This window comes from Peromyscus leucopus, chromosome 11 (assembly GCF_004664715.2).
Source record: "Peromyscus leucopus breed LL Stock chromosome 11, UCI_PerLeu_2.1, whole genome shotgun sequence".
Lineage (NCBI taxonomy): Eukaryota > Metazoa > Chordata > Mammalia > Rodentia > Cricetidae > Peromyscus > Peromyscus leucopus.
This window is the reverse complement of record NC_051072.1, coordinates 43,376,540-43,401,934: the sequence shown is the minus strand read 5'-3', so window position 1 is coordinate 43,401,934 and position 25,395 is coordinate 43,376,540. Positions and strand designations below refer to the sequence as shown.

Sequence of the window (25,395 nt, the reverse complement as noted above, 5' to 3'; positions counted from 1 at the left end):
AAGAGATGGTCCAAATGATCCAGTATTTGTTGGGTGTATGGTAGCCAGGTACAACAACCTATTCTTTCAGGTGTATTTTAACTTTTGTCTGTTAAATTCCAGATACATCGAAGATCAAGTTATATATTCATTTTTTTGGGGGGAGGGTCCTGAAGGTAGTATCAAAAGATCTGCAAGTGTTGGGATGGCTTTGTCGGATTGTACACGCTCTGTAAGCATGAGGGCCTAAGTTCAGATCTCCAGAATTCCCACAACCTGAGCACAGTTGTGTTGCCCCTTTTATAAGATTAGAGACAACAGAATTAGAGACAACAGAGTAGCTGAATCCCCAGAAACGAATGCACCAGCCATCCTGGTACACAGCTGCAAACAAACAAGTAATCCTGTCTCAATAAAGGAATAAAACAAGGACTGACATGAGGTTGACCTCTGACCTCTACATGTACTGTGGCACACACATGCCCCTCCCCCCAATAGTAAAGCAATTTGCAAGTGTTTCAAAACCACAATTACGTTTGCTGTATTTAACAAAGCTGTACTTAAGATTTTCAAGGATCCCGACTTTCTTTTAAAGCCAAGTGGTTTGATACAAACGTGGGCTCATGTGACTGTGAGAGTCCTTGTGGAAGATGGTTCTTCCGTTAGTTGCATATAGAAGTTACATTTATGCAAATACAAATGAATTCATGAATATTCTTATGTCTAATTTTATAATGACCTAGGTGGCCCTTACTTATACTTCTAGGCTTTGTTTCTGAACTACTTGTATTGAATACATTTTCACCTTCCCGAGTTTTCCTTTTATACAGCATCACTGCATATTTTACTTAGGGGCCATAAGCACCAGTTTCTCACTTAACAAATTGTTCAGTAATCAGAATATGACCTTTGTTCCTTCTGCCATCTTGAAGTGTTTCAATAGCACATACATGCTCATCCAAAATCTTCCTTCTCCCTGTTCTTTTCTAATAAATGATAGAAAGGGAGTGGGGTCTGGATGGGAGAGAAGCTGGGTAGAGAGAGGGGAAACTGTATTCAGATTACACTGTATGAGGGAAGAATCCGTTTAATAAAAGGGGAAAAGTTTAAAAAAATTGAGAAAAAGTTTAAGACATTATACTTGCTTAGGTGTGGGGATTCACCCCTGTAATTTCAGAACTTGGGAAGCTGAGGCAGGGGGATTACAAGTTTGAGGTCAGTGAGAGCCTGTCTCAAAACAACAACAAAAATAACAACAACGAAATCATGCTGACAATTTACCTAACCTTAAATTTTGACTATATTTTTAAGTGGTCGATTAGAAAGCTGAAAAACCCAATCCCTCTATTCTTGAAGTAGGTCCCTTTGGAAGTTCACACTTCTCATGAGAATGCAGAAGTCAAAAAAAAAATTAGAGACAGAGTGGTAGACAAAAATCATTGGGGAGTGGTCCATGGGGAAGATAGTAAGGGATTTAAATGGTGTTACAACACTTTTAGAACATTTAAATGATGTCACAACATTTTCAAGGAGTGTGTGTGTGTGTGTGTGTGTGTGTGTGTGTGTGTGTGTGTGTGTGATATGCATGTGTCTGCATACTCTGTGCAAGGAGGTGTACATGCACAAACAGGCACATGCATGGGGAGACCAGAGGTCAATACTGAGTGCCTTTCTCAATTGTTCCCCACCTTATTTCTTGAGACAGGGTCTCTTTTGAGACAGTGAACCTGGATTTCACTGATTTGCTAGGCTGAGTAGCCAATAAGCACCAGGAACCCACCTGCCTGCTCCTCTCCCCTCTTCCTCTCTGCATCAGGGTTACAGATGGTCTGGCTTTTATGTAGGTGCTGGGAATCTGAACTAGATACTCATGCTGTGTGGCAAGTACTCTATCAAATAAGCCATTCCCTAGTCATTCAAGGAATCTCTTGGACAAAAATATGACTTATAATTAAAGTATATTAAGAAAAGGCAACTGCCATTTAGAAAGGGACAGCCATACAAGACTATGAGAAAGAGGGCCCAGCGAGACAAGCTCAGTGGGTAAAGAAACTCATCACCAAGCCTAAAAACCTGAGTTCAATCCCTGCATCCTGCATAGTGGAAGGAGAGAAACAATCCCTATGTATGCACTGTGGTATCCTCTGCATGATAAATTAATGTGGAAAAAAGGAGTAAGATCACACTGTTGTAACTGATCATCCTAGAAAACCTTAGCCTTTAACTGAAAGGGAAACTTTCTATTAATTAATGACAAGTTGGAAGGAAGAGACATGTCAGAAGTCTCATCTAATTCTCAGTTTTTGTGGGGAAGGCACTGAACAGAGGAAACCAAGGTTCCCTTGACCTGTGTTCTTTGTATAAGCACCAGGGATGCCAAATTCCATCTGTTTGGCCTTTTATCCCTAATATACTATTGCTTGCTCTCCCTGGATGTAGGCTGTACCAAGTAATTTTCCTGAAATAGTCCTGGGATTTTTTTTTTTTTTTTTTTACTTATGAATGCCCGGCCTTAGCTTGTTTTAGTTTCTAGCCAGCTTTCCTTAAATTAACCTGTTTATCTTTTGCCTCTGAGCTTTTTTCTGTTCTCTACCTTCTTTCTCTGTGGCTGGCTGTGTAGCTGGGTGGCTGGCCCCTAGAGTCCTCCTCCTTCTCTAGCTGCTAGATCTAGTTCTCCTCCCAGATTTTCCCTCAATACATTCTCTCTGGCTACTAGCCCCACCCATCCTTTCTCTTGCCTTGCTATTGGCCAATTCTTTATTAGACCATCAGGTGTTTTACACAGGCACAGTAACTCAGCTTCATAGAGTTAAACAAATGCAACATAAACAAAAGTAACACCCCTTAAAAATATTCCACTACAGCTCAAGACTCCTGGGATCCATCCTTTGCTTCTGCATTGCTCCGTAGCTGGCCTATGGCGACGCTGTGATTGGATCCTTGCTGTAGCCTCGTTAACACCTGCTGCCACTAGAACTTCAGGACGTTCCTGACCACCTCAACATGGTGGTCATCTGGAGGTGGCTTCCTCTGACTCCCAGGCTCCAGAAACTTTTTAATTGCAGAAATGTTGCTGATTCTTGTCTTACATGCCTGCAGCCGAGGGAAGTCGAATGGCACGGGAGGGCTGAGTTCTTCCACCATCAAAATGGCTTCTAACAGCTGTATGTCTGCCCAACTGAGCTGGCTGCCAACAGGAAAAGCTTCCCTGTGGTCTTTTAAAAATCTTTTCAAAGACAGGGAAGTAACGGGTTTTAGCTCTCTTCACGATTAAAGCATAGTTCTCTTTTTTTTTCCTCAGGGGGTTTAAATGGAACGTAGGTGATCATTATCATCAGGTCCAGGGTGCCATCAGTATACATGTCAGTCCTGGCTCTCTCCTTCAGGTCCTTCCCATACAAGTTGTACTAGGCAGCCAGGGAGCTGAGGATGGATCTAGACTGTGTCAGCAGCATTCCATCAATTTCGACCAAAGGGACCTGGTCAAAAAGCAGGCGCCCATCCTTTTGTAACTTCCCATACTGTTCTCTTGTCTCAAGAAATTGTTCTTTAAACCCTACTCCTGCTGCAGCCAGCAGCCAGCGCATGGACTCCATCCTGCCTCTGCCACAAAAGTAGTAGAGCTTGGGTTTGGCTTCCATGACTCCTGGTTCAGAGCTTCCTTATTCTTCTATGATCGGGTCTCCAGCTAGTCCTGGAAATTTTGTAACACTAGGAAATTATTCGGGTCACGGTTTCTATTCCAGTTGAAAGGGAACTTAGTATAATAGGTTATTATTCCTACTTTTTTCTTTTTGGGAAGGAGTTATAATAACATCATTTCCTCCTTCCTTTTCCTCCCTCTAAACCCTCCTACATACTCCACCTGGCTCTTTTTCAAATCTATAACCTCTTGTTTCATTGGTTGCTGTTCAATGAATATATGTGCACGTATATACATTTATATTGCTAAATACAACCTGCCCAGTCTCTATAATGTTACTTGTATGTATATATTTTCAGTTGGTATTGGACAATCAATTAGTGTGCTCTTTCCTGGGGAAGACTATTTCTCCCAATCTCAGCATCCCTTAGTTGCCTGTAGTCCTTTGTGTAGGGTTGAGGTCTCATGGTCATTCCACTTAGGCATGTCTACTGTAGTTGTCCTTATTCAGCTCATGTTTAGGCAGTCATGTTGGTGAGACTTTATGGGTACAGCTTCTGACATTAGACTCCCCAAAAGATTACAGGCTATTGCTATTGTCCTTGGTTGCCCCTAGAGGTGTAAGTAAGTCCCCATTGCTGAAGAAACTATTCACTTCAGACACAGGGCCCAGAAAAATCTGAGTTGGAACTGACCTGCGTACCTCCTTCCTAAGGAGTAGCTTTCATGATAGCAGGAGGCTCCATGAAACCTTCCAAAGAAGGGAAGCAACCAATTACCCAGTTATGACACCTATGAATCACAGCAACCAGCAGCATGGAATGATAACCCTCAGTGTGCAGGAGTGGTTGGTGGTAACCGACATCTCTCTAAATGGACTTCAGACCTGATCAGTGAGAGAGAAATCATGCCTGGTAGTACATGCCTGGTGGTACAGTTTGTGTAGTCCTCACCCCTTATCAAGGAAAGGTCACTTTGAAACTGAGGGAAACAATCACAGAAAACTACAACCAATCAAAGTACAGAGTTGTGGAGCTCAGTCCCAATGGATACATCTGCAAAACACCTAAGGTCAAGAAACATTTCTCAAGAAAGAGTGGGAAAGTTGATATCAACAATGTGAGTGGGACCAAGAGAAGGAATGACCAGTTTATGCTAGTCCCAACTACTGACCAATATGACAGGGAACAAACAAACCGTGGCTAAAGTAGATTAGGCCCATAGATGTCTGGAGAATATTCAGTCACATATAACCAATACAGTAGTCTTAAAGGACTGGGTAGAGGATAGAAACAAAGTAACAGTCTATGAACTTCAATAAGACAAGAAAAGAAACCAAATAAAATGAAGGGATAGCTATAAGAATCGTCATATCACCCAATAACTCACTATAAAAATATTTCCTAAACATTTTTCCATTTCAAAAATGTGAATTTTTTTTCACTTGTCAGATGGCTCACGTTTTAAGTAACTCACAGTTCTGAAAACTTTTGAAAGCTAGATTAACATAGTATATACTCCATGAATGAATTAGTCAAAACTCTACAGTCAGTATATTGCCTTCACACACAGAGAAAATAGTTCCTACACTGTATCCACTCATGTAACAACTCTCTTTTGACTATCACAATCCAAAGCCTTGTGTCAGATGCCATCCATGGAGGACTGAAAGATATCTAGTTTAATAATTTTCCTTACTTAACAGAAATAGGTAATAGAAGAAATAGGACATATTTGGGGAGTCATACCTAATAAAACGATAACTTACTGCTGTCTACACAGGTGATGGAAGATGGCATGAAAAAGCCATTCTTTTCATTAATGCCTCAATGTGTGGTCAGGATTTAAAAAACATGCTCTGGGTGTGAAAGAATAACCCAGGCAAGTAAGCATGAGAGAAAGCTAAGAGGTGGAAATATTCATTGTATAGAAAGGAGCCCAATTTGGCTAAACTCTAAATTATGCACAGAAATTCTGGGATACAAACAATATCGGACAAGCAGACTAATTAGCATTAGCATTGTGGAATATTTGTTTAACCATGTAAAGATGTGTTGCATTTGTTTAATTATGTAGAGGTGTGCTGCTGTTTTACCTTGCCTGACTAAGGCACCTGATTGATCTATTAAAAAGCTAACCGCCAATAAATAGCAAGGAAAGAGATACAGGCAGGATTTCCAGGCAGGGAGAGTAGGTAGAAGGAGGAATTTTGCCCCCAGGGAAGAAAGAAAAAGAGATGCCAAGGGCCAGTCAGGCAGGCAGGGAGGAAGCAGGAAAGTAGCACATACAGAATGAAAGAAAGGTTAAAAAGCCCTGAGGCAAAATGTAGATGAATATAAACAGGTTAAATCAAGTTAAAAGAGCTAGTGGGACAAACCTAAGCTAAGGCTGAGCATTTCATAATTAACAATAAGTCTCCCTGTCTTTATTTGGGAGTTGGTTGGCAGTCCAAAGAAAATTCCAACTACAACTTAGGGAAGCCAGGTGGGAGACATGAGCAAGTACTGAAAAGAAGCCTATGTGCGGGGCTGGAGAGATAGCTCAGCGGTTAAGAACACTGGCTGTTCTTCCAGAGGTCCTGAGTTCAATTCCCAGCACCCACATGGTGGCTCACAACCATCTATGATATGTTCTAATGAGATCTGATGCCTTCTCCTGGCCTGCAGACATACATGCAGGCAGGTCACTGTATACATAATGAATAAATAAATGTTAAATAAAAAAAAAGAAGCCTATGTGCTATCATAGTAAGTAGGAGCCTTCCGAAGCATCAAGAGACAGAAATGGGCTCAGGAAGACCTGGAGGCACTATGAAAGCACAAGGCTAAGTCTTTATGCAGGCAGTGGTGTGATGATGTCACACCTTCCCAAAAATCTCATCTCAGATGGACAACTATCTGTGAAAAGATGTTCAGATACTGGAAGCTTCCATTTTTGCTGTTAGAGATCAACATGACTTCACATAGGGTGAAGACGTCAAGGACATCAAGAATTGCCCTAAAGCTACTTCCCAGGACACACCTTGTTTCTTGGGCATCCTCAGTGCTGGCCACTAAAGCCCCAAGAGACCCTTTTAATTTTCCCCTGGTGAACTTTCCTGAGGACCTACCTCTTTGAACTTCCTTGAAGAATGTTCTTAGAGATGACCCAGTGACTATATATGTTATTTCAGCTTTGTAGCCAGCCATGAGTTCTACCTAAACTGCATCATTAAAAACATTGACATTACAAATTAACGTGTCTTTATGATTTCTTTGCAGTAAACCACAGGTTCCTATTGTCCCACTTGAGAGCATCTGGTTTATCACAGAAACCTACAGCTACAGCTGATGGAATATACCCACCAATGCTTTCCAGAAAATCCTGTATGACAACATTTCTCGTTTTCTTTATAATGATAGTGACACCCCCAGTGATTGGGTATCCTATTATGTAAAGTGCCTGTTACATAAACATTTCTCAGTTTGGTCATACTAACAAGCCTAAAAGAAATATATATTTGGCATGGACCACATGGCGACCATTGCTACTTGTTCCAGCATTTTGATTTTTCAGATCACAATTCTCCACCACCCCTTTACTTTCATTTTTAATGATTCTACTATGTATTATGGGAGTTCCTTTATGCCTTTACTCCTTGGGAAATTTTATACAGGTTTTGGGAGAAAATGTATTAAATGGCAGCCTCTTTAAACAAAATAATGCCACCCACTGTGGAACCGTATAGTGTGAATGACTCCACACACAGGAATCCCCATTGTGCCTTCTTGATGACAAGAACAGGAAACTTGGAGATTTAATAGCTGGACACACCTAATCCCAAGGATGAAAAGCATACAGTCCAGATCCAGAGCCTGAGGCCATTAAGGGCAACAGTTCAGTTAGTAACTATGGAGGAATAAGAATGGTATGATATAATGGGGAAAGAGTAAGACGTCAGGACCTTCCCTTTGGGAACGCATGAGGGGAACAGGTCCACAGAGTAAGACTAAGACACAAAGGAATCCAGTTAGGGAACAGCTCAGTGCTTGTTATACTACATGGCGAAAATGCTGCATTGAGGAATGAAAGTTGCTCTTAAACTGTAGTGGACTGTTGGTCCCCAGACTCAGTCGGGCATGTGGATAAGGGCCTCCATTCCCTCAGGAGCTTGAGGAAAGCTCCTGCTTGCTAAAAGCAGTCATTCTCCTTATCTCTGGCAGGAAGAACTTGTGGCCCTTCCACACTGTAAGAGGGCACCTGGTGAAGTTACTGAGGACAATAAACATTTAGATACTTCGGAACCACTTCTGTCCCAGGAAAAATGCTGTAATGGAGTTAATGGCTGCTTTTGTCCTTGAATCATTGAGTCTGCAGGGGCCTATGGCTAACCTATTGTACAATTATAGACTATGTAGCCTTCCAGGAGGAGTGAAGAGGTATTGGAGAGGTGAGAAAGAAGAAGTGAAGAGGTGGTTTTTGTTTGTTTTGTTTGTTTGTTTGCTTTGTTTTGATGTGACTGTTAGAATTCCTAGCCACTCCCCCCATCTACATGACCGAGCATGCGCTGTCCAGCAGCCAGGCAAGATACTTAGTCATCCTAGGACCTTATGTGATCATGTCATCAGATTACACGATCATGTGTGGCATACCTACGTATATGTGCATGTGCGTGGAGAGGGGACCTATAAAAGCAGGTTCCACCTATTCCTCCCGCCTCTTCCTGCACAGTCATTCCTCACAGGCCTATGCACACCCTTTCTGTTCCCTTCCCTTAATAAACTCTTAGAGTGGGTTTTGTTGTACCTCGTGGCTTTTCTCACACAGTAAACAGCAGCACTTAATGAATAACATTGCGTCGTTTAATAAATAACAGTGATTTTTAAAATGTTTCTTTTTAGGGGATGCTGGAAGGGTGAGGGGAGGATATGCAATACAGGGAGGTGAGTGGAATTTGGGTGCATGATGTGGAATTCTGAAAGAATCAATAAATAAATTATGGTGAATTTAAAAGAGATTTTAAAAGAAGGTGTAGCCTTTTTTCAATAAACAGGTAGCCATCCTGAACACCCTCAGATCCTGTCAGTCCCCCTCCCCTCTCCCCATCCCAACCCCTGTGACTCAATATCTCCTATTTGAGACCTGAAACCCTCTAGAGTAGGTCTCTGGCAATATTAATATTTTTTTGAGGATTTAACCAAAACATAGAGGAAGTGGATAGTTCACTAAATGATGGGAAACAGCCAGAGCCATGCACAGTCTGTCCATACAGCCCATGTCTCTAAAACAATTTACCATGCTATTCTTGTTATGTACTACCAGGCTCCAAATCAGACTCTAACAAAACCATGATATACAATGAAAGTACAAGACAGAGCACACTGATGGAAAACATGGCTTCTTAAGCCTCATAGCAGGAGTTTGAATCTTAGATCCAACTACTAAATGGGTGACTCTGGGCAAGACACTTAACTTCACCTCTAAAATAGCCATAATAAAGTAACAGTTTCATGGGGTATCCATGGAGATTATGTCCATGGGACCATGCCAGTACCTGGTACCACATTTCTGTTGCTTTTGTTGCTACCACCATTGTTATTTATCAGCACCATTGTTGCCTTTCTATGGATCCATATTTAAAGTATTAACTTTGAAATAAATCTTTAAACTTAAGAAGGTTCACACTCATTCATTAATTTTTATTCTTTGACCTTTGTGTAACCTAGACTATTAACATCAAGAGATAAGTGATCTCTTGTGTTTCAACACTGACTTTAGAACAAACAACCCAACTGTTATGGGACTGGAGAGATCCCAGCAGGTAAGATCACTGGCTGCTCCAGAAAACCCTGGTTTGGTTCCTTGTATCATGTGGCAGCTCACAATCTTCTGTAACTCCAGTTCCAGGGGATCTGACACCCACTTTTGGTCTCTGCAGGCACTGCACACATGTGGCACACATATATACATGCAGACAAGTGTGGTGATATATTGTGTACCCTAATAAACTTGCCTGAGGATCAGAGGACAGAGCCAGCCACTAGAGCAGACATAGAGGTCAGGCCGTGGTGGCACACGCTTTAATCCCAGCACTTGAGATCTCACGCCTTTGCTTGGGAATCACACATACTTTTAATCCCAGGAAGTAATATGGCAGGGCTGAGAAAGGTATATAAGGCATGAGGAAACAGGAACTCACTCTCTTTAGGCTGAGGATTTTGTAGTGGTAAGAACTAGTGGCTGGCTGTTCTGCTTCTCTGATCTTTCAGCTTTCACCTTGATATCTGGCTCTGGGTTTTTTATTAAAAGACTATCTAAGATTTGAACACCAGACAAGACACCCACACACATAAAATTTAAAAAGTTTTCAATCATGATTATACACTGGAATTAACTAGACTACTTTTAAAAATGAATTTATCTTTGGATTGAATTGTGTTATAATGTTTGATTTTGACATTGGTGTTTGAGTAGATGACTTGAATTTTATTTTAAAAAAAAGTTAAGTCAATTTTATGTTAGGATTTAGATAGTATTTGCTTGATTTCTGAAATGGCCCTAACCTTACTTCTGCTATTTTATATCAAGTATTTATGCAAAGTAGTGTTCTCAACACTGGCAACTCTCAAACTAAAATAATAATCAACTCTGGAAAATGTTAAGTACACTCTACATCCTCCAACATCAAATATTCAGTCAGGATTTTGCTCAGTATGTTAAAATAAATAAGCACACCCACCTCATTTATACATTTTCTTTCATATTTAATAAATATTAAATTTATATGTACATAAATGGTTTAAATTTAATACCTTATATATAATTAAACACATCCAATTAATTCTATGAAAATTTACCTTGTCTTTAAAATGCTAAAATTATAGATATACCAAATAATTATTTTAAAATAAATTTCTTTAGTATTTACTATTGGTAAATGTTTGCTTACATACTTATTTTATTCTTGATAACTTTAGTCCAGTAAGTGGATGTAATCTGAGAAGCCATGAACTAATAATGTATGAACAGGGAGATCTGGGCAGAAGTATTCAGATTTTTCTTGGCCTCTGTGAAACATTCCCTGCAACTGGACCTCTTTGATGTGGGACTTATGATCTTTTATCAGATATGATGGGACACAGAATGTCTTTGGAGCACTCTAAGACAGAAAGACAGAGTGATTAGAACATACTCTCAAGCTGTTTAGCTTGTATTAATAAAGAGAAACTCTGTTACCTGGGGCCTGAGTTACCCAACATGATGGCAAAGGACCCTTAGCCTTCACTGCTCATAAACTGCTTCAGAGCTACTTCAAGAGCCAAGAACAAAAGGACAAAAACTAAAGAAAAGGGATACTTACTACTTTTAAAAACATTTATTTACTTTCATTTTATGATTTATGATTATGTATCCTTGGAACTTACATGTGATTGTAAGCTGCCACATGGGTGCTGGGAACCAAATTTCAATCCTCTATAAGAGCAGCATGTGCTCTTAAGTGTTGTGGAATATTATTTTAAGGTATGCTACATTTGGTTTTGCTGTGGAACACTTGTTTAACTATGGAAAGATGTGCTGCATTCTTTAATGTTGCATTTGTTTAACTCTGTGAAGATGTGTTGCATTGCTTGTCTAAAACACCTGATTGATCTAATAAAGAGCTGTAAGGCAGGAGAAAGGACAGGTGGGGCTGGCAGACAGAAAGAATACATGGAAGGAGAAATCTGTGAAGAGAGGATTGAGGAGAGAGAAAAAAGGAGGAGGAGGACATCAGGGGCTAGCCACTCAGCTACACAGCAAGACACAGAGTATGAAGTTGAAGCCTTAACTAATTATTCCTTATCAATAAAAAGTTGGGAGTCACATATCGGTTAAGATCTGATCTGAAAGATCAGAGAAGCAGGAGAGCGCCACAGTGGCTTTCTACCTCTTCCATTCCTTCCTCCAAAAGGCCTAAATCTTCTCTCAGCCCCACTTTACTACTTCCTGTCTCCTAGCTACAATCCTCCAAACCTTTATGGTTAATTTTGATCAGGTAGTGGCTAGCTTGGCCCTATGACTCCAATGAAGCTTTATTTGTCAGAATAAATCAAAATATCACACAACAGAAGGAAAGAAAGGTATACAGAAATAGAGAAAGATAAAAGCCCAGAGGCAAACGATAGATGGGATCATTTAAAGTTAAGAAAAACTGGTAAGAAACAAGCCAAGCTAAGGCCGGGCATTCACAAGAAAGAATAGCCTCCAGTGTGATTTATTTGGGAGCTGGGTGGTGGACCAACAAAAGAGCAAAGAGAAAAAAATAACCAACAACACTTAAGTCCTGAGCCATGTCTCCAGCTCATTTTAGCTTTTTAAAAACAATAACAAGGGTGGGGACTGGAGAGATGGCACAGCCATTAAGAGTATGTTGCATTCTTGTAGAGGAATGAAGATCTATTCACAGACCCATGATGAGCGGTTCACAACCATCTTTAACTCCAGTTCTAGAAGAATCAACACCCTCTCCTGGTCTCCATGGGCACCTGCACTCACATGTGAACAAAGACATAATTTAAAAATAAATCTTAAAAAAAATATAACAAGGACTCTAGGACATGTGATTCAGTAACCATGGATGAAAATGTATCATCTATCTCTTCTCTCCTGCCCTGATTCCTCCTGAATGCTAATGATCATTTGTACGTTCAGCAGCTATAGCCTTTTGCTGGCAGAGGGTCTTGTCTACATGCCATTCCTAATCATGTCTCACTGTGGCATGTGCTGACGCTTGACAACATTATATCCATTTTTGATCATTTTTACAATGCTCTCAGACCTTGCCAGCACTTTACCAAGTAAGTTTATGTGATATTGCAAATCTTCTGTTGTGGATGGACTAGATACCAAGAGCAGACATCAGTTACCGAAGATGTGGTTGTCAATAGTAATTTGGTAAAATGAAGCAATAATGAAAAATAGAACAATGAAATTTGCCAGGGTGATTAACTGTTTCCTTCATATCATGTCTCACTGTGGCATGTGCTGATGCTTGACAACATTAAATCCATTTTTGATCATTTTTACAATGCTCTCAGACCTTGCCAGCACTTTACCAAGTAAGTTTATGTGATATTGCAAACCGTCTGTTGTGGATGGACTAGATACCAAGAGCAGACATCAGAAAAACCACTTTCTTTGCTCATTCATTAAAAAAAAAAAAAAAGAACAACCCTTAGCAACTGAACTTTTACCTTGAGGTGGCAGTAACCAAGATGCACAGGTTCCACTTCTAAGTCAAGTTGTCTTCCTGTTTATCTCATCTGCAGTAGGTTCTTCCACTTTTGTCTCGATGCCTTCAAAGTAATCTAAGAGGGTTGGAATCAACTTCTTCCAAGATCCTGTTACTGTTGTTATTTTTTGCCTCCTCCCATGAATCACACAATGTTCTTAACAGAATCGAGAAGAGTGAATCATTTCCATAAGGTTTTCAATTTACTTTGCCCAGATTTCTCAAAGGAATCACTATCTAGGGCAGCTCCAGCCTTACAAAATGCCTGTTTTCAATAACACTTGAAAGTCAGAATGATTCCTTGATCCACGGGCTACAGAATGCTTGACAGGGCAGGAGGCAGGAAATCTACACAACTTTCATTATGCATCTCCACCAGAGCTCTTGGATGACAAAATGAATTGTCAATGAGCAGGAGAGTAATGTTTGTAATGAGTCTTTTTTTCCAGAGCAGTTTCACAATTGGGAATAAAATACTCAACAAACCATGTTGTAAACAGATGCACTACCATCTAGGCTTGTTGGTTCACTTACAGAGAACCAGCAGAGTAAACCACTTGATTCTTGAGGGCCCTAGGATAATGGTCAATGAGCCCTGGATTCAACTCCACAACAACCACAAGCTACTTTCACCCCAACAAGAGAATCAGCCTGTCTTTGAAGGTAGTTTGCAGAAGTCCATCTAGCCATGAAAGGCCTAAATTTCTAACACAAGGCTGTTCTGTCTCTATAGAAACATCATCACCAGTGATCTTAGTGGAGCTTCTGGGTAACTTGCTGCAGCTTCTACATCAGCATGTGCTACTTTTCTGCTTATATGTCAGGCACATGCTTTGGGTTCTTTCCTTAAGACTCATGAATCCTAAGCATTTTTTTTAAAAAAACATTCCCATATTTCGCAGGTACATCACAGGAAGAAGGAGAGCTAGGGCCTTGTTCTGAATTAGGCTTTAGCTAAAAGGAATTTGGTGGCTGTATAATGCTCTATATAGATGACCAAATATTCCTCCAGGTCAGATAAAACTATTTTTAATTCCCTTTAAATCTCTGTAGCAGCACTTTTTATTTCCTTCAAAAACTTGTAAAAAAGATTTTAGGAGGCGGTAAGTCGCCCTCCCCCCCCCATGCTCACAGACTGGCAGAACTAATATTGTGAAAATATTGATATTATCATAAGCCATCATATAGTCTCCCATCAAAATGGCAATGACATTCTTCACCGAGATGAAAACAGACTTAAAGTTAAAACTGATACGGAAACACAGAAGACCCCAGAGTCAAAGCAACCATAAACAGGAAGAACAATGATGCTGCAACATAGTTCCTGATGTCCAATTTTACTGCCCTGAGCCACAGTAACAAAAGCATCATGGCACTGTCATAAAAACTGACACGCAGACCAATGGAACAGAACAGTGGACCCGGAAATAAACCTATACAGGTACAGGACTTTAATGACAATGGGATCTGGAACATACATTAGAGGGCAGACAGCTTCTTTAACAAAGGATGCTAGGAAAACTAGATTTCCATACATAGAAAAAGGAAACTGGATTCTTATCTCTGACCCTGTTTTTTTTTTTAAAAAAAAGGTAAATTCAATATGTCTCAAAATATCCTAAGGTATGATCTAAAGCTTTAAAGCTACCAGAAGAAAGACAGGCAAACATTTTACAATGCAGACAGAGGCCAGGATTTTTTGAAAAGTACTTGAATAGCACATGGAATACTAACAAAAAAAAATGTCTAATGGGATGAGAAACTAACTGAAAAGCTTCTGCATGGCAAAGAAAAATTCATCAGAGTAAAGGTCTTTGCCAATTATACACTAGATTACTATACAAGGGATTACTATCTAGGATACATAAAGAACCTTAGAAATGAATCATCACAAAACCCACGAACTACCCAATCAATAATAGACCAATGAACTAAACAGACAGTCCTCAAATCCAAATGGCCAATAAATACTTTATGTTCACCATTCTTAGCAATCTGAGAAATGCAAATCAAAACTTGGTTGAACCCCATCTTAACCCTGTCAGAAGGGAGCAAGGAGAGGAACAGAGGAAAGAGGGAGCTTTACTCACTGCTGGCAAGGATGTGAAACTTGTGCAGCAGCTTCCTTGGGGATCAGTGAGGAGGTTTTTCAAAAACTAAAAATAAAACACCATATGGCCCAGCTACCCCACTCTTGGGATTGCACTCAAACAACTTCAAGTCAGAGTATGGCAGGGATACATGCTTACTCATGTTCACTTCCATACTGTTCACAGCAGCGAACCAGGAACCGATCTACACACATGTGCATCAACAGATGGGGAGATACTGATCAAATGATACACTGGACTTTTCAGAGGGCCTTTTTTTTTTAGTTTTATTGTTTCTACATGTTTTATTTTTTAACTTATTGAAGGTTTGTATCAATACTACAGGAACTACAATCATTTATAAATAAAAGATATCATAACCTTTTTAAGAAAATAGATAGAAATAGAAATTGTTATGTTAAACAAAACAAACCAGTCTTAAACATTCTACATGATTTCATTTATATGTGAACCCAAGATTTGAGAGAGAAGAGAGAATGAATTTGTGTTTCTTCTTTGTATTCACAATGTGACTAAGTGGCAAAACCAGCCCATCTTTGGGCTATCTAAGTTTTCAACATGCCTTCCTCACTATTCTTCCTCATTTCTAGTCTTCTAGTTAAGCAAGAGATGAGGAGCTCTTCCTTTCACTTGAACTCATAGAGGCCACTGAGCCTATTAACTAGCGTAATTTCAATATTGTGTTTCAGGGAATAGGAGAAAGAAAAGGGAGAGAAACAAGGTCACAACCAGAACACACACAACTTTTATCAATTAAACTCACTGTTTTATGTGATGCTCCATACAATTATATTAACAACATTGAATATTACAACAATATAATGATGATAATGAAAAGGTTCAATGCTGCAAGAATCACAAGAAAATGCTGTTAAAATTTGGCTCAGAACCAGGTGGTAACACATGCCTTTAATCCCAGCACTCGGGAGGCAGAGACAAGCAGATCTCTGAGTTTGAGGGCAGCCTGATCTACAGAGTGAGTTCCAGGATAGCCAGTACTACACTGAGGAACCCCACCTTGAAAAACCAAAATCTCTTTAAAAAATGGCTCAGAGAGCCTTGTTCATGTGGTATTGATACAAACCTTCAATAAGTTAAAAACTAAAACATGTAGAAATAATAAAACTAAAAAAAAAGGCCCCTGAAAAGTCCAATACAATAAAGATCAAGAAAAGGAGATATTCTTGCAGTGGTATAGGACTTTTGCTGTCTTGGTTGAGTTGGGGCACTGCTTTAGTTTTTGTCTTTACTCTTTATGATAATTCCAATAATTAGAAAATTTATTCCATGTAAACTAAATGATTTTAATGTAAGAAACTTCACAGAATTCTCCAGAACCTGCTAGTAGAGCATAATATAACAATTCACTTTCCGAGTAAACAGAAAATTTTGAATATATCACAACATATACCCTTCTCTAAACCATTACTGATGAGTTCAAAGGCTAATTCAAAGTTAGGGTCTCTATAGTTAGCATGATGACTTAGAACCCAGGTAGCCAATGAAGTAAATGAATGAGATAGGTCTTCCTCAATAAACTTGGGTAAGTTTGTGGCACCTACTTCCTAGTTTGCTTTTTGTTGATGTGATAAAAAGACTATGGCCAGAAGCCACTTGGGGAGGAAAGGGTTTATTTCATCTTATAACTCATCATCTGTCATGAAGGAGTCAGGGTAGGAACACAAGGGAGGAACCTCGAGTGGAAACTGAAGGAGAGGCACAGAGGTGTGCTGCTTACAGGCTTGCTCTCCATGGCTTGCTTGGCCACTTTTTCTATAATGACACCACCCACAGTTGGCTGGGCCCTCTCACATCAGTCAGCAATCAAAAAAATGTCCCACGGGCTAGCTTACAGGCCAATCTGATGGAGGCAATGTCTCAACTGATGTCACTCTTCCCAGATTACTCTAACTTGTATCTAGTTAACAAACAACTAACCAGAACAATCGATTTCTTTTTACCTTTAGAGCATCTGAGTAGAGACTAAGAGCGTCTTTCCTATGCCATTAGGTTGGTTTTAAAATATTGCATAGGAAAACTACTTCTATGGTACTGAGTTTATTAATCAACACAAAAATCAAAACCCCAAAAAACACAAGGCACAGCAGGTCAAAGACATCTTCTTTATCATTAATATGCCTCTTGACTGTGGATATTACAAGATTCAAATGGCTCTCTGGAGGACTTAACATAATCTAGAGCTCCCTCAAGTTATGCATGTGAATTTTTATCTAATTTAGTTTCTTCACTCATAGTCCCAGCTCCAGAACATACCACTAGATAAACCAGTCCTAAATCTGTTACCTGAGTAGCCTTCTTCTCATGGAGCTTTCTCTATAAAAGAGCCATGAAATCTTTCCAAAAAAATGCCTTCTTCCTCTTGTCATTCTTGTTCTTGAGGGCCCCTGACCAAATGTTATAGGCTTTGGGTGAGAACCAATGGACTAATGTGACCACTTCCATCATGGTGATGATAAAGATATACTTAAGGAAGTGTGACTTCTAGAAACTCTTAGAAAATTTCTTCTTTAACATCAGAAAATACTAATTTGTCTAAAAGCCATCAAGCCTCACCATCAAGCCTCATCAAGCTCTTCTTTTTAATACTGGTTTTACTAAAAAATTCTAACTGTGGAAGACAGACTAATGTCCTAGCCTATCCCTCTTCTTACCCTCAAAGAATGGCCACATCCTGACCTTTGAAACCTGTGAGTGCACTAAGTGGCAGTGAGGAATTAGGATTAATGTCAAGATTAAATTTGCTAACCACGTTGCCTTAAAGAGATTACCACAGATTAATTGGAAGGGGCAAAGCAATCCTCAGGTCATTAAACAAGGAAGGGGGAAATGAAGAAACAAAACCAGAGAAAGACCAGACCAGCCATACTGGGTCTGGAGATGGTGATGGGCATGAGCAAAGTGGACAATTCTAGAAAGATACAGGAAGCATCTATTTTCTACATGAGTTTCCTCTGGATCTGGATCTCTGTAAGGGAATATAATCCTGTTAATGCCTTGACTTTTGCCCAGTGAAACTAATTTTGAAGACATTTGAGACTTCTGACTTTCAGAAGTCAAATTCATTTGTGTGTTTAAAGAATAAATTTGTGGCTATTCATTATAATCGTAACAAGAAATACATTCACCTTCAAAATATGTAAAAGGAGCCAGTAATTTCATTTCCTTAAAATACATGTGCTGTATTTATTCTGCCAGATGACGATGATGCTTCATAGAATTTGCCTCCATTTGTGTCTACTAAAGATCAGAGAGTTTAAATATTGTGGCTGAAGATAGAAGGAGCATATAACCATCAGAACTAACTTAACATATGACATAAAAATAACATTAAATGTTCAATGGACAAAAATGTGATTAATGGAAAGAACTTATTGGCCAACATTATGGAAACTGATCTAACCACATTTTATTCAAGAATGGGGGAAGGATGGTTTGTCATATGCATGAATGAACAATGATTGAGCATCAAGGTATGAATGTCTCCTTGTGAAAGTTTGTCTTGTATCATTTCACTTTCTTCTCATACTCCACTCTGCATCGAAGCACAGGGCTTGCCACTGATCTTATTCTGAATTTAGGGGCATGGCATGCCTACTTCCAAGAAACTGCAATGACACCTCCAACTTAAAACCACAGTGATGTATTTAAATATATGTAAAAGTATCCAAAATACTAACCCAAGGAAACTCTTCCCTCTGAACAAAGTTACAACAAATGTCCCTGCAGAGCTAGTGAACAAAGGCACTGACAGAATCTTAGCCATGGTACAAGAGGAACCTTGCCATTGATCCTGCAAGCTTTGTCTTACAAAGAATAAACCTCATAGGTTTTGATCATCAAGAGACTTAAATACAACATTCCATAATGTACTCCATGCAAAGAAATGAGTCTGCTTTCCTCCAAGAGGAGACTTGGTGCCCTCTGGTGTTTGATTTCACCTTTACAAACTAGTCCTTCAGGATGATCACAGAAACACGGAGTTGAAAGGCTCCAGAGCAGCCAATAATGTAGCACGGATTCACAATTTTTAGTGGAAAAATTTTCATCATGGATTATTAAATATTCTATTCTTATTCTGAAGACATATTAGAAAAAGAATTATTAGATAGTTTAGCCTGATTGAGTGAGAGGGGCATAAAAGAGAGGAATGGGGAGTAATAGGATCTAAGTACATTACACGGAACTGCCAAGAAATAAATAAAAATGACTTTTTAAAGAAGTTGAGCTGCTTACGTAGAAGAGTCCTTGCCTGTATGATCTTTTCTTCCCCTTTAGCTTTGCAAGGGGAATAAAAGCAAGTGATCGAACATTTTGCAGCAAAGTAATGACTACATAGAACATGATGTTGTTAGAGTATACTATAATTTATTAATGTTTTATAAAATAGTGGAAACATTAAAGATGGAATAGGAAGATAATGTCTGTGATAACTACTGCCAATCATAAGAAATAAAACATAATTAAAGAGTTTCAGCCCTCTACAAAGCAACCCAGACTATCTATCAGGGATAACTACTCTCCTAAATTTGGCATTTAAATGACTTACTTTTTTAAACTTATTTCTTCAGGTTTTTTTTTGTTTTTCAGTTTGTACAACATTGTTATATGCCTTTTAAGATTAAAATTAACTTTAAAATATGACTTTGTGCAGGGCAGTGGTAGTGCACACCTTTAGTCCCAGCATTCGGGAGGCAGAGGCATGTGGATCTCTCTGAGTTCATGGCCAAGCTGGTCTACAGAGCTAGTTCCAGGACAGCAAAGGCTACACAGAGAAATTCTGTCTTAAAAAACCAAAAAGAAAGAAAGAAAGAAAGAAAGAAAGAAAGAAAGAAAGAAAGAAAGAAAAAAAAAGAAAAAAAAAGAAAGAAAAAGAAAGAAAGAAAGAAAAAAAAAAAAAAAAAAAAAAAGAAAGAAAGAAAAAATATGACTTTATTTAAAAAAAAATACAGGTGAGACCAATTAGAGTTATCACACCCAGACAATGTGGGGTGGTAGCTGTTACTGTGTTGCCTACACATGTGAGAAGAGTTGACACAGTCTCAGGAGGTCTGAATGGGACAGTGTTGCACCATCAGCAAGTGGCTGTGCATCCCACAGGTGTCTAAGTGTTCTATGGCCACACCACCTGAACGCACCCAACCTTGCTAAAGGACGGAAGGGGAGAAACGGTTCGTCGAGGGAGAAACTCAAGTGGCCGTCTTTCTGTCGTGGCTGATTTGGTAGGTGAAGCCATATGTGGAGATGTAGAATGGAGACACATGGCAGTGTTCCCAGAGCCATGCAAGGTCAGAAGAGCTGAAGCCAGGAGCTTGTTCTGCTCATTAAACAAAGCCCGAAGCTCCGACTTCTGGGGCTCACTGGCTAGCCGTGCAAATAATCTAGTCTTAGTCTGTATGTAGCTATCAAAGTATCTGAGACTGCACGATTTAGAAAGAATAAAAAGTTATTCTTCACAGGTCTGGGGTTGCGGGGAGGTCCAGGATCAAGGTACTGGCGTGTGTTCTGCTGAGGGCCTCCTGGCTTCACCCTCACTTGGCAGAAAGTAGGAGAGTGAGAAAACAAGCTAACCAAATACTGAGAGAGAAACAAATTGTGTGTGTTTTCTTTTTATTGCTTCCTGAATTGTAAAGACATTTTTTGTTTATTCTTGAGATTATAATTTCATAATAACATGTCTCCTTTCCCTTCCCTACCTCCAAAATTCCTATAAATCCTCCCTGCTCTCCTTCAAGTTCACGGCCTCTCTTTTCACCAATGCTTACTGTATGCATACATGTATCTGTATACACATACATATTCCTGAATAGAATCTGTTGACCCCTATGATATTACTTGTATGTACGGTTTCAGATCTGACTGTGGACTGACAACCGATTAGTGTGCTCTTCCCCGGGGAAGGTCACCTCTCCTGTCCCCAGCTTTCCTCGGTTGAGGCCTCATGAGCTACTCCCCATCCAGTCTGGACAAGCCATTGGTGTCATCATTGTTCATTACATTTGGATGGTGATATTCAGGGGGAAAATATTTTTAAGATCAGAGTCTAGATGTCTACCCCTGGTTAGCCCAGTGCTATCTATGTAGTTCAAGCTGGCCTCAAATGTGGAAAATCCTCCTGCCTCAGCCTCCTGACAGTCAGGATTATTGGAGTGAGCCGCCAGGCTTGGTTCAAATGTCTCATTCCCAAGAGCAGTTAGGTGACATAAATTAGGGGTTAAAAGGGAACAAAAATTTTTCCAGTTGGGTGGGTAAGGAGGTTAATGTAGACAGCAGGATCTGGGAGGAGTTGAGGAGATAAATACCAAAATACATTATATGAAATTCTCAAAATTAACAAAATGTTATTTTGATTATGAAAATCCTTTTATAAGGACTGCCACCTCAGGGGAGAAGCTCTCATGGCCTAGCCTCCTGCTAAGGCCTGACCTCTAACATCACTTCATCGGCAACAGCTGAATGTGGAGAGGGCACTTTATACATTAGCAACTGGGAAGACCATGCAGATCTCGGATGTTCGTGCTTCCCACCCCAGTTTTTGAGTAGGATGATGCTCACTTTGATAATCCTACTCTTCTGAGAAATTCTGCTCTGGTGACCTAACAGTTGACAAAAATTAGCCCATACAGTCAATGCCTCATGCTGTGCCTACAGTAAAGCTTAATAAATGCCCACTGCTGATGTCGTCACTCACCATACTTTCCTATTGCCTCCTGCTCTGAATCAAAACTCATCCTCTTAATGCCAAGTGGAGGAAAGCAGCCTGAATATGCAAAGTGTTACTTGTAAATAAATATGTATACCAGTTTTTAACGCACACGCACAATCTAGGCTAACTGAAACACCATCTCTACAATAAAAAGTAACTGGTAATTTCTAAGGCTCCCAGTGGAAATCCAACTTGCATCCAGGGTTAAGAACCACTGCCAGTCTCTTCCCTTAAGTCATTCACCATTCCTGAGAGATACATGATTTGTTAGTTCAACTCATCCAGTGGACATCCATTCACCAATCTCCAACCGTAAAGCTAGGATCAGTACTTCTGAGGATTGTCTAGCAGCTACCTGGGATCCACAGAACCAAGCACGCTTCTCACACCTGGATTACAATCCATCAGTCGATCACTCCTCCTTTTTCTCTGTAATTAATTTTCTTACATTTGCACATTTCTTCCCACTCGCTCTCTCCCAAACAGCCTTGGTATTTCGTCTATATGTGTTCTTGGATTTTCAGCTACATCCTAAGGTCTTGGCCCAAGCTATATGATAAATAACCTATCAGTCACAATGGTCTGTGTATCCTTCCCCTTTGGCTCAGATGTCTCCAAAGGAAGGATGGTATTCTAATTATCACTGCAGCCTCCATTCTGAGCACTGCTTCCAACAGAGCAAAACAGCAAATGAGCATTATTTAAAGGAAGGAAAATATGAGTGAAGAATACAGGTATAGGATGATAAAGTGCTTTCCTCAGTCATCGAAAAGATAAAATGCACCAGGCACTGGGGGCACGTACCTTTAATCCCAACGGATGCAGATGGGTCTCTATGAGTTCAATGGCAGTCTAGTTTACATCGTTCAGACCAGCAGGGGATGAGGGGGGATGAAATAAATGGTGAAAAAAGCAAGAGAACCTTTTGATTTTGTTTGTTTAGTTGTGTGTATTCATGCCACTGCACATGTGTGGAGGTCGGAGGATAGCTTGCCAGAGTCAGGTCACTCCTTCTATTCTTTGAGTCAAAGGGACAGAACGCAGGTCAACAGGCTTAGTGGCCAGTGTCTGTACCCACTGGTTTAGCTCACTAGATGAACGTTTAGTTGGGGAGTGGGCTTATAGAACTTATTTAAGTGCTTTCAACCTCATTTTTTCTAGCCAAAGAATATGGTAACAGAAATTACCTCAAAAAATGGTGCCAGGATTAAATGAAATGAAAGCACTCAGGAAAATATCTGTCCTGCAGGAAGGTGAAGTAGGCAGAACACTAACCAATATGGAGATGCCAAGTTTCTAATTCCTGCAAATTGTGATTATTATTGTTGTTGTTAATTGTTATTATCATCATCAAGCAATATATGTTTTTGTAGTAAGTTCAGGACCTCAAAATGGGGAGAGGGTCACTCTGGATGACCTGAAGCTTCCTCTGTAAAGACAGGGACTGTTAAAGTGTCAGAAGGTGGGCTGGACAGGTGGCTCAGCACTAAAGAATGCTGCTGCTCTTCCAGAGGACCCCGGTTCAGTTCCCAGCACCCGTATCAGCCAGCTCATCTCTGCATGTAACTCTATCTCCAGGGGATGAAACAGCCTCCTCGGCCTCTGTGAGTACCCTCACACATGTGACAGACAGATGCACACACATACGCATACATTTAACTGTTTTTGATTTTTTAAAAAGAAGCCTGCAAGAAGATGCAAATAAAAGACTAACGACTGCAGCACCACTGTTGCTCCATGCAACAGGCAAGGAACGAAAACATGCAGTCGTTTGGACAAGCAAGGAAGAGGGTCTGCGCCAGAACCCCACCAATACCTTGACTTTAGCAACAAAAGTCCTGTTTTCGGACTTGGAGCCTGAGCATCGTCAGATGATAAAATCATGTTGTCTTGGGCTGCCATGGTTGTAGGGAATACTAAGAGCAGCAATGGGAAGTGGATGTAGGGATCTGGCAGTATTTTCTCCTTTCTGTTGCAAAGCACTTCTGAGTCAACATTAAGAGGGGTGTATTACAATAGTACATATTTGTGTAGTGAAGGAGAAACACATTTTATATCTGTGAAATTCATCCCCAAACTCTAAGCCAATAACACTTAACATAGCAGGCCAATATGCATTTATAAGGTTGACCTTGTTTGGTATGCAAGAGCGTGAAGTGTGAGTTTTGGGGGCCTCCCAACAAGCTGGTTGGAAAGAGTGGCATTAATTTTCCTTAACTGTGATTTAGGCCAAACACTTGCTACCATTTGGGAGTCTGAAACTTTTGTGAGGGCTAAGAGGAAGTTGTCTGCATGCCGACTCTCCTGTGAGAATCTCAGGTGCAAGGCTCTGAACTTGCCTGGAGCACAGCATTGCATATTTGTCATAGCTTACCCTGGGGGAATTAAGCATATCCTAAGACATTCAATGAGGACAGGCTCTTGAAAGCTATACCTGGCACTCTCAAGAATTTTGCCCCAACTACTTTTTTCCTTTCTTCTTTTTTGTTTCTGTTTTTTTCTTCTTTGTGCAACAGACAAAAAACTACAACCAATAAAAATGGTTGTGGAGCCCAGTCCCAACAGATACAACTACAATACAACTCCCCAACCTACGGCTCAGGGATTATTGTGGAAGAGGAAGTAGAAGGATCCTAAGAGTCAGAGGATCAGGGAATTTGCTGTGAGGTTGTGTCTCCTGGGATGGGTGGAAGTCTCGCCCTTCCTTACCTGTGTACGTTTTTTTTGCCGTAATAAAACATAGCTGTGATACGTCAGTTATTTGAATCCTTTTGGTAAATTACTGAATGTGAGATGGTATGGGGAACCTAAGGTATAACCATTACCCTAGTCTAGTCCTGGAGAAAATATTAACAAATCCTGGGTAAGGGATATATTATAGGACTTTTCTAGGTTATCAAAAATAGGGAAAGACACAGAAGTCATTGCATCCAAAAGCATATAACAAGACATGACTAAATGTAATGTTCTGGAGCAGGCTTAGATTTTAAAAAGAGAGAAAGAAATAATATAAGAAAAAAATTAAGCAAATCTGAATTAAGTATGATTTCAACTAATTATGACTAGTATACAATATTAACAGTATAAGCAACTGGGTATAAGTATATAGTAACTTTTTTATTATATTCAAACTTTTTACATAAAGATAAACTATCCTCAAGTTTAAAAAAAAATGTAGGCGGGCGGTAGTGGCACATGCTTTTAATCCCAGCACTTGGGAGGCAGAGCCAGGAGTTCAAGGCCAGCCTGGTCTACAAAGTGAGATCCAGGACAGGTACCAAAACTACACAGAGAAACCTTGTCTTGAAAAAACAGCAACAAAAAATTTATATTTTAAAAATTCCTGCACATGTGTCACATACTGAGCATCATGTAAAGCATAGAAATTTTAGATCTATGCAATTATTTAAAGTAAAGGAATCAACTCTATGCAACCTTTACCTAAAAATACAATTTTAAAATATAAATAGATAAATAAAATTTAAAGAAATACCAACCTATTGAGGATCTAAATGCTTCTGCATTCAAAAATAGAGTGGCAAGCTTATACTAAAATAATAATCTGACACAAAGAAGACTTAATTTGACAAAAATAAATATTAGTTTGTCTCAATACATGACTGGTGGGCATGAGGTTTATTAACTTATTAGTTTTGAGCTGGGCGGTGGTGGCGCACGCCTTTAATCC

The 25,395-nt window shown here is 39.8% G+C and overlaps 1 protein-coding gene and 1 pseudogene across 3 annotated transcripts in view; both read right to left on the bottom strand.

Annotated features, from left to right (window-relative positions):
- The window catches only part of Rnf180 (ring finger protein 180), a 178,483-nt gene that overhangs the window by 99,126 nt on the left and 53,962 nt on the right, over window positions 1-25,395 (bottom strand). The window lies entirely within an intron of this gene.
- On the bottom strand, window positions 2,761-4,967 carry LOC114703315 (annotated as a pseudogene).